This window comes from Micromys minutus (genome assembly GCF_963924665.1).
Source record: "Micromys minutus genome assembly, chromosome: 22".
NCBI classification, from domain to species: Eukaryota; Metazoa; Chordata; class Mammalia; order Rodentia; family Muridae; genus Micromys; species Micromys minutus.
The window spans coordinates 13,055,458-13,068,640 of NC_137957.1; positions in this window are offsets into that span (position 1 = coordinate 13,055,458).

The window sequence follows — 13,183 nt, forward strand, 5'->3', positions numbered from 1 at the left end:
ATCAAGGAAATGATTGTTCCCACCACTGAGCCACCTCTCACAACAAACCACCTCTCACAACAAACCACGTCTTACCACTGAGCCAGTCTTGTGATGGGAAATTGTTGTCAGAATATTAGATTCTTATAACCAGAGTAACACAATACATGCTTCATGCCTCACCAACTAAATTGGGGCTGGAGAGGTGGCTCAGTGGTTAAGAGCACTGACCGCTCTTCTAGAGCAACTACATGGTGGCTCACAACCATCTGTAATGGGATCTGATGCCCTCTTCTGGTGTGTGTGAAGACAGCTACAGTGTACTCATATACATAAAATAAATAATTCTTTAAAAAAAGAAAAAAAGGCAAATGTTAGTGAAGCAGAGCAGGCCATGTGTAATAGAGCCCACATCCTGACCACGCTGTGCAGGCGACCCAGCTCGTTTCCTCGGAAACCACACAGCTAAGTGTGGGATGCCATGTTGTGCAGACCTCAGTATCCCTTGGATTGGAAATCGGGGCTGCCCTTCTGGGTTAAAGTTAGGTCCCCTAGGCAGGAACAGTTCTCATCCTCCCTGAAGTTATTTTAACCAGCAAGTCTCATAACGCATGCCCTAGGGGCATTATCTCTGGGGATCACTGGGACATTTCACAGTCGCAGTGTGTCATCACATTGTCTGTTTCTATCACCCAACTCTGCTGAGCAGTAAAGAACAGCTCAGTTCTCAGAGCAGTGTGCGTGTGTGTGCACATGTGATGAAAACTATAAAGCCTGTGTCACACAGATTGTTATTTTGGGAAGTAAGTAAAGGTTTGGGACAGGGAGAGACAATTCCCTTTTACATCATTTTTATGTCTTCACTTAAAAGACTTGAGCTTTGGATGTAGCTCAGTGCCAATCACTGGCAGGAACAGTTCCATGCTGAGCTGAGTTTAAGAAACACTGCCCCCATCCCATCTCCAAGGTCAAGCAGCTCATTAAGGGTCTGCCGTAAACTGCCCACTGTGCTGACTCCTCATCTCTCGACAGTTCAAACCCAGTCTGGGCCCAGGTTAGTATGCTGCTTTCCCCCTCTTTGCCTGCTCAGTGCTCCCTCAGCACCCAGACATTCAAAGGGCACTGAGGTCCAGAGAGGGAGGATGGCAGAAAGTCATTGTGTGATGGGGACGCTGCTATTACCACACATACAGTACAGAGGGCACACGGTGGCAGGCAAAGTCATAATACCGACTGCATGGATTTGTGGTTTGAAGACACGCCTTCCACCCCACCCCCACGATACTCTCCAATGTCAGCTCTAAGGGTGATAGAAATTCTGAGGAGGGCTAACTGCAGGGGCCATGAGCATTATAGAATTCTGTCACATCTTGGGGTAGTTGGAAACACAAGTGTGTATGTCAAAAGCCTCCCAATTCCAACTCTGCATTTTACACTTTGGGAACTAGACGTCAGGGGCATGAATCCAGGTCATCAGGGTGGCACCGTGGTTAAAAGCACCTGACTACTATAGTCCTGCCCACCACCCCCTGTGTCCCTCCCTCCCAGTGCCTGCCTTGGAGGGCTGACTGGGGAGATTGGGTTGAAAGGAATAATGCATTTATATATCAGAGTCTCACACATAGCGGTTCTCAGTAAATGTAACCTGTTTCTAGTTGCAGTGGTGCATGTAGGAAAAAGCAGCTCATTTTAAATCCTTTAAGGCAAAAATAAATGAATAAAAAGCCTTTAGGTTGGGAGCCTAGATATATACATTAAATAGAATACGGCGTTTAGTTCATCAGATTCCTGTTACAATTTCTGCTAGATCAAAGGGCCTGAGGCCATAGCTGAAAAGAGGACACGGGAAAGAAAAAGGAGGAAAAACACAGCTGGTGGGTTGAAATTTCTGGTCAAGGCGCAGTCCTACCAGGCACACGGCTCCCATCGAGGAACCGCTGGGGATGCCTGAAATCCATCCCCACGGCTGCGCCTACCACCTACCACCTGATACTCCCGCATAGAAACAGGGAGTCAGGACACCATGAGACACACCTGAATAGCCAGTGGCTTCTTCCAACCAGATGTATGCAATTCTGCCCTAATTGCTTGAAGCCTCCGGGTCTTGAGGAAGGAGGGACTAGAGGACATGAGCTTGAGGAGACTAACGGAAGGGGGCTCTAACCACTTAGCAGCAGGAAGTCGCCGTCCACGACTTCCGGTGCCGCTGCTGTAAGGTCACCGTGCTCCTGCCTGTCACGTTTCTCCGTGCTCTGTAAGTGACCCTAATAAACTCACTGTTTCCCCAGGGTGAACTTCAGTGAACTCGAACTTTTATCACTGAGACCTTAGAAGGAAGGGGCTGATGTTTTGTAATCTTCCCTACCAAGGACGGAAATTCTCAAGACAGATGTAGGTGCACCTGCTGTGTGGTGGTTTGAACAGGAGCTGGTCTCCATGTCTGAATACTTTGTCACCAGGGAATGGCACCATTAGGAGTGCCTTGTTGTGATACCTGTGGCCTTGTTGGATGAAGTGTGTCACTGGGGATGGGCTTTGGGGTTCCAAATTCTCTCTCTTCCTGCTGCCTGTGGATCCGGACGTAGAACTCTTAGCTCCCTCTCCAGAACCATGTCTGCCTGTCATGCATCCCACTGTGACAATAACAGTGACCCAAATCTCTAAACTGTAAGCCAGCCCCAGTTAAATGTTTTCCTTTATAAGATTTGCTGTGGCCATGCTGTCTGTTCACGGCAGTAAAAACCCTAAGACCTTGGAGAATCTACACTCAAGTCTTAGAATAGAGAGGTTCAGATGTCTACAGGGTCCTAGGAACTAGAGATGGGCTTCTTCAGAGCAAGGAAAATGGCTTCAGGTGGCTAACCAGGATTCCTGAAGGCTCCAGGCACCTCTGAAGAAAGAGGTTTGCAATCAGGAGGGCTGGGAAAGGCCGCTCTGTGCGTTGTGCTGAGGATGGCTTGCAGGGCATCTATGGAAAACCGCAGAGCGGGGGCAACTCAACCAAAACGCAAGCGTGAACTGTGTGGCTGCAGACTTGCACCTCCACCAGCCTGAAACTAGACCCAGCGCCACTCTGCTTCTGACGTGTGTGGGCATAGGGATGGGCAGTTGTGCCCCTGCACCAGGCGTGACACCAAAGTGAACAAGTCGGGGATGGAGGGCTGGGGCCTCCAGGAGGCTGCAGTCGGGATGCTGATCTGCTTATGGCTTGGCTGCTATTGTCCTGCTATTGTCCTCTCTACATTCATCCCCCTGCAGCATGCCCTCAGGAAGGTCCTGAAAGTAGGCATACCCTCTTAGGCTAGACCTCAAGTTAGGAAGTCCCTCTTAACAATGACACTTTGCGTTTCGTTGTTGTTGGTGGTTTTGGTCTTTTATAGACAGGGTTTCTCAGTGTAGCCCTGGTTTTCCTGGAACTAACTCACTCCCTCCCCCCTCCCCTTGCCCCTCCCCCCCCCCCCTCTGGCTGGCCTTGAACTCACAGAGATCCGCCTGCCTCTGCTCCAGAGTGCTGGGATTAAAGATTCACCACTCTCCAGGCTTAATGTTGACACTTCAACCTGATGATATGATGTTGGAAACTGACACGTGGATCCTGTAACATGCACTCAGGAAGAAGCCATAGTATTTCTTCCTTCCACAGACCTTTTTGCCTGGTTTCCAGGGCACCATCACCACTGTTTGGATAGCTGTGTTAGTCTATACTGAAACTCTGTGACTAGTGTGGTGTCGTTGTTGCAAGGTAACTTCTTCAGAGAACACACAGACCTACTCTTAAGGTCAAATAGAAATCCTTTATAGAGCTGGATGCTGTTCAGGGAACTTGCCCAAATCATGCAGCCCCGGGCTACACCATTCTTGGCGCACAAAAAAAAAAAAAAAAAAAAAAAAAAAAATCCTGAGTCGATACATTTCAATTAACAGTCAGCAAGAAACATGAAATACAGAAGCAAGGCTAGTCATTTCAGGACTTCCCAGCCCTATCCTGGGACCACTGATTTAGTAGCCTTAGCTCCAGTTTAGGCAAGCACTGCCTTCATGTTGGCTTCCAAGGATTGAAGGGCTTCTATCATGGCACTGACAACTCTAAGACACTAAGGTTTGGGAGCCTGTTATCCAGTCTAAGCCTGTAATTTCAGCACTTACAGGGCTGAAGAACACATGTTCAAGCCAGGCGAGGATATATATATATATATATATGGAATATATATGTATATGGAATATATATATATGGAATATATATATGGAATATATATATATGGAATATATATATATATGGAATATATATATATATGGAATATATATATGAAGTCCCTTTCTTAAAAAGGAAGAAGTGTTTTAGGCCTCTTCCCCAAATGACAGGACCTGGCTCACTGCTGGCCTGGTTGAATCAGCTCAATTGGATGAAGTTGGTACAAAGTTCCTATATTTTAATCTCACATTTATGAGTGAGTTAAAACCAAGCAACAGTAAAACCCAGGAGGCTGGAGAGATAACTCAACAGTTAAGAGCACTTGTTGCTCTTAAAAAGGACAAAGGTTCAAGTCCCAGCACCTGCATGGTGGCTAACAAACATTTAGAACTCCAGTTGCAGGTGATCTGACCTCCTCGGGCACCAAGCACACACACAGTGCACACACACAGTGCACACACACAGTGCACACACAACAGTGTACATACACACATGCAGACAAAGCACACATAAGATGAATACATGAAATAAATGTTAAATATTAAAAATAAACTCAGGCTAGGAGTTTAGCCTCAAGCACTCAGTGAGGACCTGAGCTCAGATTCCCCACAGTCATCACACATGTAAATAGCACATGCCTGTAATCTCAAGGGCTGAAGGGTAGAGGTAAGGAAACCCGGGGCATGCTGACCAGCCAGCTCAGCCAAATCCTAACTTCCAGGCTCAGTGAGAGGCTGTCTCAAAAAAATAAGGTGAAGAGCAACTGAGGAAGACGCCTAATGTCAACTTCTGACCTTCACATGCACTCACACACGAACTTGTACACATATGCACACCGCATGCACACACACAAACTAGCAGACTTAGAGCCAGAGGTGTAGTTTTGTGGTAAGGCATGCTCTCTGCACAGCATGTGGGGGCTCCAACGCTCAATGCCTACCAACAAGGTACGGATATAAACTGAAACAGCGAACCTTCTGGAAGCTCAAAAAACCACAAAAAATAATAAATCAATACATGTGAAGATGCTTTGTGCCTCTGCATTGTTCTCCACACATATCCGGAAAGCTAAGTGAAAGGAGGCTGCCCTTGAAAATACCACAGACTCTATGATGAAGAGGGGCCTTCAGGCACAGAACCAGCCCACTTCATGCCTCCCCCCCCCATCCCTTCATCTCCCTCCCTCCTGATCCTCCCTTGGCATATAAAACAAAAAGCAGAAACTTCATACAGTTTCTGATCTCCAGTCAAGCCTAGAATCTTCATCTGGACTCTTGCTGAGAAACATGGAGGGAATTTGTAGGGATCCAACCTCAATGTCCCTTAGCAACCAGGCACTGCCATCGTGGTGGGCCTTGGTGACGGAACGCATGGGTAAAATGTCTAATCCCTAATTCTCCATCCCTCTTCCCTCCTGGATCAGTGTGCACACAGCAGCATAAAAAAGAAGAAAAAAAAATCACATACATGTTTCTAACCCCACGTGCTTGACAGAAGCCATTTTGAAGTTACCAGTTGTCTTACTTGGAGTTTCTATTGCTGCAACGAAGCACCATGACCAAACCAAGCTGGGGGGGGAAGGGTTTATTCGGCTTAAAATTTCACAGCACTGTTTATCGCTGAAGGAAGTCAGGATAGGAACTCAAGCAGGTCAGGAGCTGATGCAGAGACTATGGAGGGGTACTGCTGACTGGCTTGCTTCCCCTGGCTTGTTCAGCCTGCTTTCTTATAAAACTCAGGACCACCAGCCCAGGGATGGCTCCACCCACAATGGGCTGGGCCCTCCATTAATCACTAATTAAGAAAATGCCCTACAGGATTGTGTACAACCCAATCTTATGGAGGCATTTTCTTAATTGAGGTTCCTTCCTTTCTAATGACTTTAGCTTGTGTCAGGTTGACATAAAACTGTCCAATACACCAACTCTCTCAAGTGGTTAACATAAACTGAATTCTTGAGCTTTTTGCCAGGATGACTGAGGTGTGTGTATGTGTGTGTGTGTGTGTGTGTGTGTGTGAGAGAGAGAGAGAGAGAGAGAGAGAGAGAGAGAGAGAGAGAATATGAAGGGGAGAGCCTGTAAATCTGCCTCTTCTCTGAAACCATCCTGTTGGCTTCAGAAACTACCCACATACTTGGTTTTTGAAGTTAGGAAGTACAGATGTTTATCTGTCTTTGGAGTGGGACAGGTTGTTTGTGAGATAGGTGGTGTAGCCCAGGCTGGTCTCAAATTCAAAATCCTCCTGCCTCAGACTCCTGAGTGCTGGGATTACCGACACATAACACATCTGACTCCATTAAAAAAAAAATCTTGCTAGTGAGGCTCTGGGATAGAATAGCTTCATGCCTGTGCTCGCTTCTCTGGGCCACTCTGGGGAACCAGAAAGACTGTTGCTTCTAAAGTGTTTACAGCTCCACATCCAGTCTTCATGTCACAGGAGAGAGGCACAGGGAGGCAGGCTCTGTATTATTCCAAAGACAGCAAGGCTGTTTTCCAGGTCAGTGGGACTCCTTTCTCTGCCTAGCTGCTGTGGAGAAAATGAGCCCTTTGGACCAGCACCACATTGCAGATAAAGATGTTCCTGCAGTTCTGGGAAACTCCCCAGCTCCTCCAGAGCATTGACCTTGTGATGATTTGCATGTGCTTGGCTAAGGGAGGGGTACTGTTAGAAGGTGTGGCTTTGTTGGAGGAAGTGTATCACTGTGGGGGTAGGCTTGGAGACCCTTGTCCTAGCTGCCTGAGGATGCCCAGTCTGTTCCTGTCTTCCTTTGGATGAAGATGTAGAACTCTCAGTTCCTTCTGCACCATGCCTGCCTGGATGCTGCCATGTTCCTGCCTTGATGGTAATAGATTAAACCTCTGAACCTGTAAGCCAGCTCCAATTAATTGTTGTCCTTTATAAGACTTGCTTTGGTCACAATGTCTGCTCACAGCAGTAAAACCCTAACTAAGACAGACCTACTGAAGGACTTGCCTGTAAAGACCAGCTCCAGACTGCCACAGGATTCAGAGTTCCTTACATGATGGGGACAGTGAATCCTGGGATGCATAAAGGAAGGGTGGAAATGCCTCGGGGCCGAATGCTCTGGTGAACCGTCACTGAAGGCTGACTTTCCTCCCTCCTTCCCAAGCTTGAGTTTCTAGGAAGTCAGACTTTGTTGTGTCAGGGAAGAGGGTCTCACCTGGGATCCCACTCTTTCTCAGTCCCACTTCTTCCTCTGTCCTCTGGTTTCCCTACGGTGATGTTTCTACAGCACGGTCTTGCTTGCCATCTTGTCTTGAGGCTCCCCTTTGCTCCTGGCTTTGTCTCCCTCACTCTTGCACTACAAACTCTGAAGAGAATATTTCTGCTTGTCCCGGAAAAATCCTATGATTGGCGCCCAGTCTCTAGCACTACTGAGAAGAGCTGCAGAACCTTAGGAGGCAGGGTCTAGTGGTGGGAAGTTAGGGCAAGGTCTCATTGCTACACTCTGCAGGTCACTAGGATCCACTCACTGCCTTGAAACAAAGCCCAAAGAAAAGGAACCAGCCAGCCACACACTGAGACTCCATGAAAGATAATAAATCTCCTTCTAAGAAGCATCTGCCAAGTGTTTGTCACAGAGATAGAAACCTGATGACATCAAGGTGTAGGGTTTATTGCCAGGCAAGTAATTACATGCAGTAATTTCCTAACACTCAGGGGACAGATACAGAAGATTAGGAATTCAAGACTATCTTGGGCTAAACAGTGATATCAAAGCTAGCCTGAATTACATTGCACCCTGTCTCCAGAAGCAAAATTAAAAAAAAAAAAAAAAAAAAAGAAAGAAAGAAAAAGAAAAAAAGAAATGGACAAACACTTGGCATTCCAGTTGAGAGCCACTGATCACGAAAACTCTTGTGGCTCAGAGCTAATGTCATCACCATCTCTGCCACAGCGTGCTAGGTCCCACACGATGCCTACAGCAGGCACTGCAACTCACACGCTCGTAAAAATCCAGGCATGCTCCAAACAAAGGCAGGGCATGAGCACAAAGAACACTGGAAATGATGGGGACTTTGGACAGCACGTGGTCCAACCTCATCCTCTTTGCCTGGTTGTTGGCGAAGAGCCTCAGAGTTTAGAAAATCATCCTATTGCTTGTCAGTTTGGCTCTATGCTCATGGGAGATATCCATGCCCCATGTGCTGTATACTGGGGTGCAGTTCTCTGTAAGGTTGTGGGTCTGAGACCTGGAAACACTGAAGGCCCCCTTTGCCTTTTCTACCTTCGAATAACACTTTTCAACAGACCTCACTCTTTCCCCTTAAAATAAATAAACAAAGACTAATTTTATACAATTTGTAATTGAGTGTGTGTATGTTCGCAAAGTGTGTGCAGGTCCCTGTGTGTGCAGGTCCCTGTGTGGGCAGGTCCCTGTGTGTGCAGGTACCTGTGTGTGCAAAGTGCCTGGGGAGGTCAGAAGTAGGTGTCAGATCCCCAACATCTGTGTCTGAGAACAGTAATCATATACATAAAATAAATAAAAATAAAACCTTCGATCAAACAATGTAAAAGAAATAAAAACTTAAAAGCTTCAATCAATTAATGTAAAAGAAATTTAAAAAATAAATGAAAAGCTTCTAATTCCAGCCCAATCCAGAGCGTCTCAAACATTAGTTAACATCATGACACATTGATCTAGTGAAACTAGATTCAGGATTCTAGAAGGTTGCACAGGGAGCTGTCAGAAAGTAGGGGAGAACTTAAGTTTCTGTTCGAACCAGCCCAGTCCCTCATTCCACATCAGCCTGCAGCTCTGATGGTGTTCTTAAAAGGCTCTTTGAAATGTTCTGAAAGGGAACATCCTTTTGTGAGCCTGACCCAAGGGACCAAAATAAGCCTGAACCAGCTGCGGAGCAGCCATCCCGTTAGCCTGTAACAGAAAGAGAGACAGCGCATGCTCACCCATTCACCCTGAGCTGTCACTCACAGCAATATCGGGGAAGATGAGACAAATTTAGTGAATCCTGGTGGCTTCACCAATCGCTAGCCTGACCTGGGACACATTACTTCATCTTTCTGAGCCTGAGTCCCTTGGCGGTAACATTTGGAGTAAGGAATGTTAAAAAAAAAAAAAAAAAGAAAGAAAGAAAGAAAAGAAACCAAAGTAAGTGGAATCTAGAGAATGAGCCATTTCATCCAGCAGGTGCGGGCCATGCGCACTTCCGTCTGACTGTGCCTACTATCCTTAGACCAGCGAACCCGTGAGTCATGACCCCTGGGGGAGGAGGAGGATCAAATGACCCTTTCACACGGGTCACCTAAGACCATTAGAAGACACAGGTATTTATATTACTAGTTTTAAGAGTCACAAAATTACACAAAGTGAACTAGGCAGCAAAAATATTTTTATGCTTGGGAGTCACCACAACTCGAGGAACGGTGTCAAAGGGTCGCACGTTAGGAATGAGGCATCAAAGGGTCGCACATTTGTAATGAGGCATCGAAGGGTCGCACGTTAGGAAGGCTGAGAACAGCACAGTACAGCGGTGAGGTGGTTAACTTCTCATGTATAGCTGAAAAGGAACCAGGCATAGAAAAAGCGATACACTCTGCGAGGAGATTTTAAATCTTTTCTCGTCTCATTGTTTCCATGACTCGCTCCTTAACACCAACTTCAATTACTTCCCAAAAGTCAAATTGTCAAGAAATCAAACATACTCAGCTGATCTCCCTTGAAGAAACACCTGCATCTTGCTTGCAGGAAGTTCATGAAGGGACCTATGACCCTCATCGTTGGGGTCAGCTCTTTGTCTCTACATCGATATAATTTTTGAGACAGGGTCTCACCATGTAGACCAGGCTGGCCTCAGATGCTCAGAGATCCATCTGCCTCTGCCTCTGCCTCCCAAGTGCCGGGATTCAAGTCTAGACTGTAGAGTGCTTACATCAGATTAAGTGTCCTCTCCTGCAGTATTTCTCCATTACGGGAAAACATGCAAAATCCTGTCTTCTGGCTTTTGGAAATGCACAGTATGTAACTGTTGCTTGACATCAGCCTACTAGTCAACGCACACCGGAACTTCCTGCTTCTCTCCATCTGCAACTTAGTACCCACCAACCAGTCTTCCCCCACTGACCTGCCACAATCCCCAGGCCTCTGGTAACCGCCATTATAGCTGTCAATGAGATTAATTGGTTGTTGTTGTTGGTTGTGGTGGTGGTAGTGGTTTTTCAAAACACTCTGTACACCAGGCTGGCCTTGAACTCACAGAGATCTGCCAGTCTCTGCTTCCCCAGTGCTTGGGGCAAAGGTGTGTGACACCACAGCCCATCTTCTATTTATAACTTTGTTGAGACAGTGCCATACCATTTCCAGAATGGCTGTCCTAATTTACATCTGGCACCAACACCGTGCAAGCCTTTGCCAGGGCTCAGACTTCCCCATAGGGTCACCAGCACTTGTCACCTTATCTTTTTTGATACAAGCTGTTTCTATTAAAGAAAGAGGAGCTATCTTCTTGTGAGATATTTGTTTGCCTGAAGACCAGTGATGTTGGGCATTTTTCTCTTGGTCTGGTCAAGTCTGTTGCCTTCGTAACTAGGCTGTTACTTTGCTATAAATGTTTGAGTTCTGTCTAGACCAGCGGTTCTCAACCTTCTTAATGCTATGATCCTTCAATACAGTTCCTCATTATGGTGACCCCAACCATGAAATTATGCCCATTGCTACTTCATAACTGTAAGTTTGCTACAGTTATGAATAGAAATGTCAACATCTGATATTCAGGATATCTGATATACAACCCCCAAAGGGGGGGGGGTTTGAACCACAAGTCAAAAACCACTGGTCTAGATATTAGCCGCCCCAAGACAGACATATAGTTTTCAAACATAATTTCCCTCTGTGTGCATTCCCTCTTCACTCTTGCCTGTTTCCTTCGATGTGCCCAGTCAGCATTTTCTAACACCTTGATGTACATAGGTGGTGTAAATCCATCCAATGGAACTGCTGGGAAACTAAACACTCTCTGCTAAGTGTGGCCCTGGAGCTATGGAGACCCTTCTTACCATGGGACAGGCTGTGTAGAAGAGGGGGGTGGGGGTTAGGTTTGGGTTGTGTGTGCAGGGTGTCTGCAACCACAATGGCCAGCAGCTACCGATCCAAGGGCTTTGATTCTGTACAACTCAGCAGTTGCTGTTGATTCAAACTGACCCCAGGTAGTTTATTTGGGGTATATTTAAACACAACACAACTTGTTGAGAAATGTCCCTGTGATAACTAATTCAATCCGGTGGGCACACCAGAGTTGAAGACAAGACTACATCAAAACTCTTGGTAAGGTTCAAGTGACCATAAAGTAGGCCATAAAGATGGGCTCAATATGTTAACTGAGAAGGCAGGCTAGGAGGATAAGGGGCTAGAGAAGGGTGGCACTGTAGATTGTCTGAGACAAAGAAACTCAAGATAAGTGACCCAGTCACTCAGATAGTACAAAGGTCACCAGGCTATTATTCATACCCAGGCCCAGCCTTCAGGGTAGAAAACATCTGTCCCTTTGAAGAGATAACCCTGAGTGTTTAACATTCCTGGGTCCCCTGGTGTTTACCTGGAACACAAGAACCCCTAAGTCTCCTACTGCAGCCATCTCTCCTGAAGACGGATCACTGCAGAGAAACAGCAGAAAGACGATAAACCAGGAGCCAGGACAAAATTCGGGGCTTGAACGTGTTAAGCACACACCACTGAACCACATGCCCAGTGCCAAGATCCAGTGATCTTTGAGCGTTTAGACCCAGAGAATAGAATGAAATATGTATGTGTGATATTGTGTTCATGCATGCACACACGTGTGTGTGTGTGTGTGTGTGTGTGTGTGTGTGTGTGTTCCCCGACCACAGGACAGTCAACGGGAACCCGGGATCACCTAGGAGAGAATGGGGAAACAAGAGGTGCAAAGAAGGCCAGCAAGTCAAGTGGTCTGATCAGGCTGACGATTTTTTTTATTTTTCACATGCTAGTTTTATACAGGTGGTAGAAGGAAATAAGGCATGGGAAAGTAAGGCATGGGCCTAAGGGTTAAAGGATTTCTCACAATACCCTTTGTGAAGAATTACTTGAGGAGGGGGATGACCTAGGTGCAGGAGGGAATGTTCTGCCAATCAGGATCCATTGTCTGGGTGACCGTTCTACTCGGCTAGCTACCAGACCAAAGTGAGATCACCTGATTTCTGGGGAAAGGCCTTTACTGTGGGAAACAGAAACCTAGGCTGAAATCTGTGTGAAATGAGGTTACTCAGGCTAAAGAAGTTTCTTAATTCTGTCAGCTCCTGGCATGTGTGTGTGTGTATACAGTAACACTGCATTGCTCAGACTAATTTCAAAATCCTGGGTTCAAGCAAGCCTCATACCTCAGCTGAGACCTATAGGTGTATTTCCATTGCTCCCAGGGAGAGATTTTGTTTTGTTTTGTTTTGGTAAGGTTTGGTTTTTCTTTTCTTTTTCTTTTTGCAACAGAGTTTTGTATATCCCTCAAACCCTCTATATAGCTGACCTAGAAGGGAAAAAATTATATATATAATAATATATATATATATTCTGACCCCCTCTGGAGTTACAGACATACACTACCATACCCGGTTTATGCAGTGGTGAGGACTGAGCCCAGGGCTTTCTGGGTAGTAGGCAAGCACTCTTCCTACTGAGCCACATCCTCGGCTGAATGATTGATTGTGAGGTTCATTTAAGGCTTCTGGCTTTGGAGTGATAGTGTAGCTCTCCGGGGAACACTCGCCTAGCATTCAGTGTTCACGCTCATATACCTCCACACACGCAGGGGTGATGGAAGAAGGACCGACAGATGGCTCCGCAGGTAAAGGCGTTTTCTCTATTGATCCTCAAACCCACCTGGTGGAAGAGAGAGCTGACTCCTGTAAGTCATCTTCTGAGAGAGAGAGAGAGAGAGAGAGAGAGAGAGAGAGAGAGAGAGAGAGAGAGAGAGAGGATGTAATTAAAAAGATAAAGGACGCCCCAGCTCTGGGGTCACG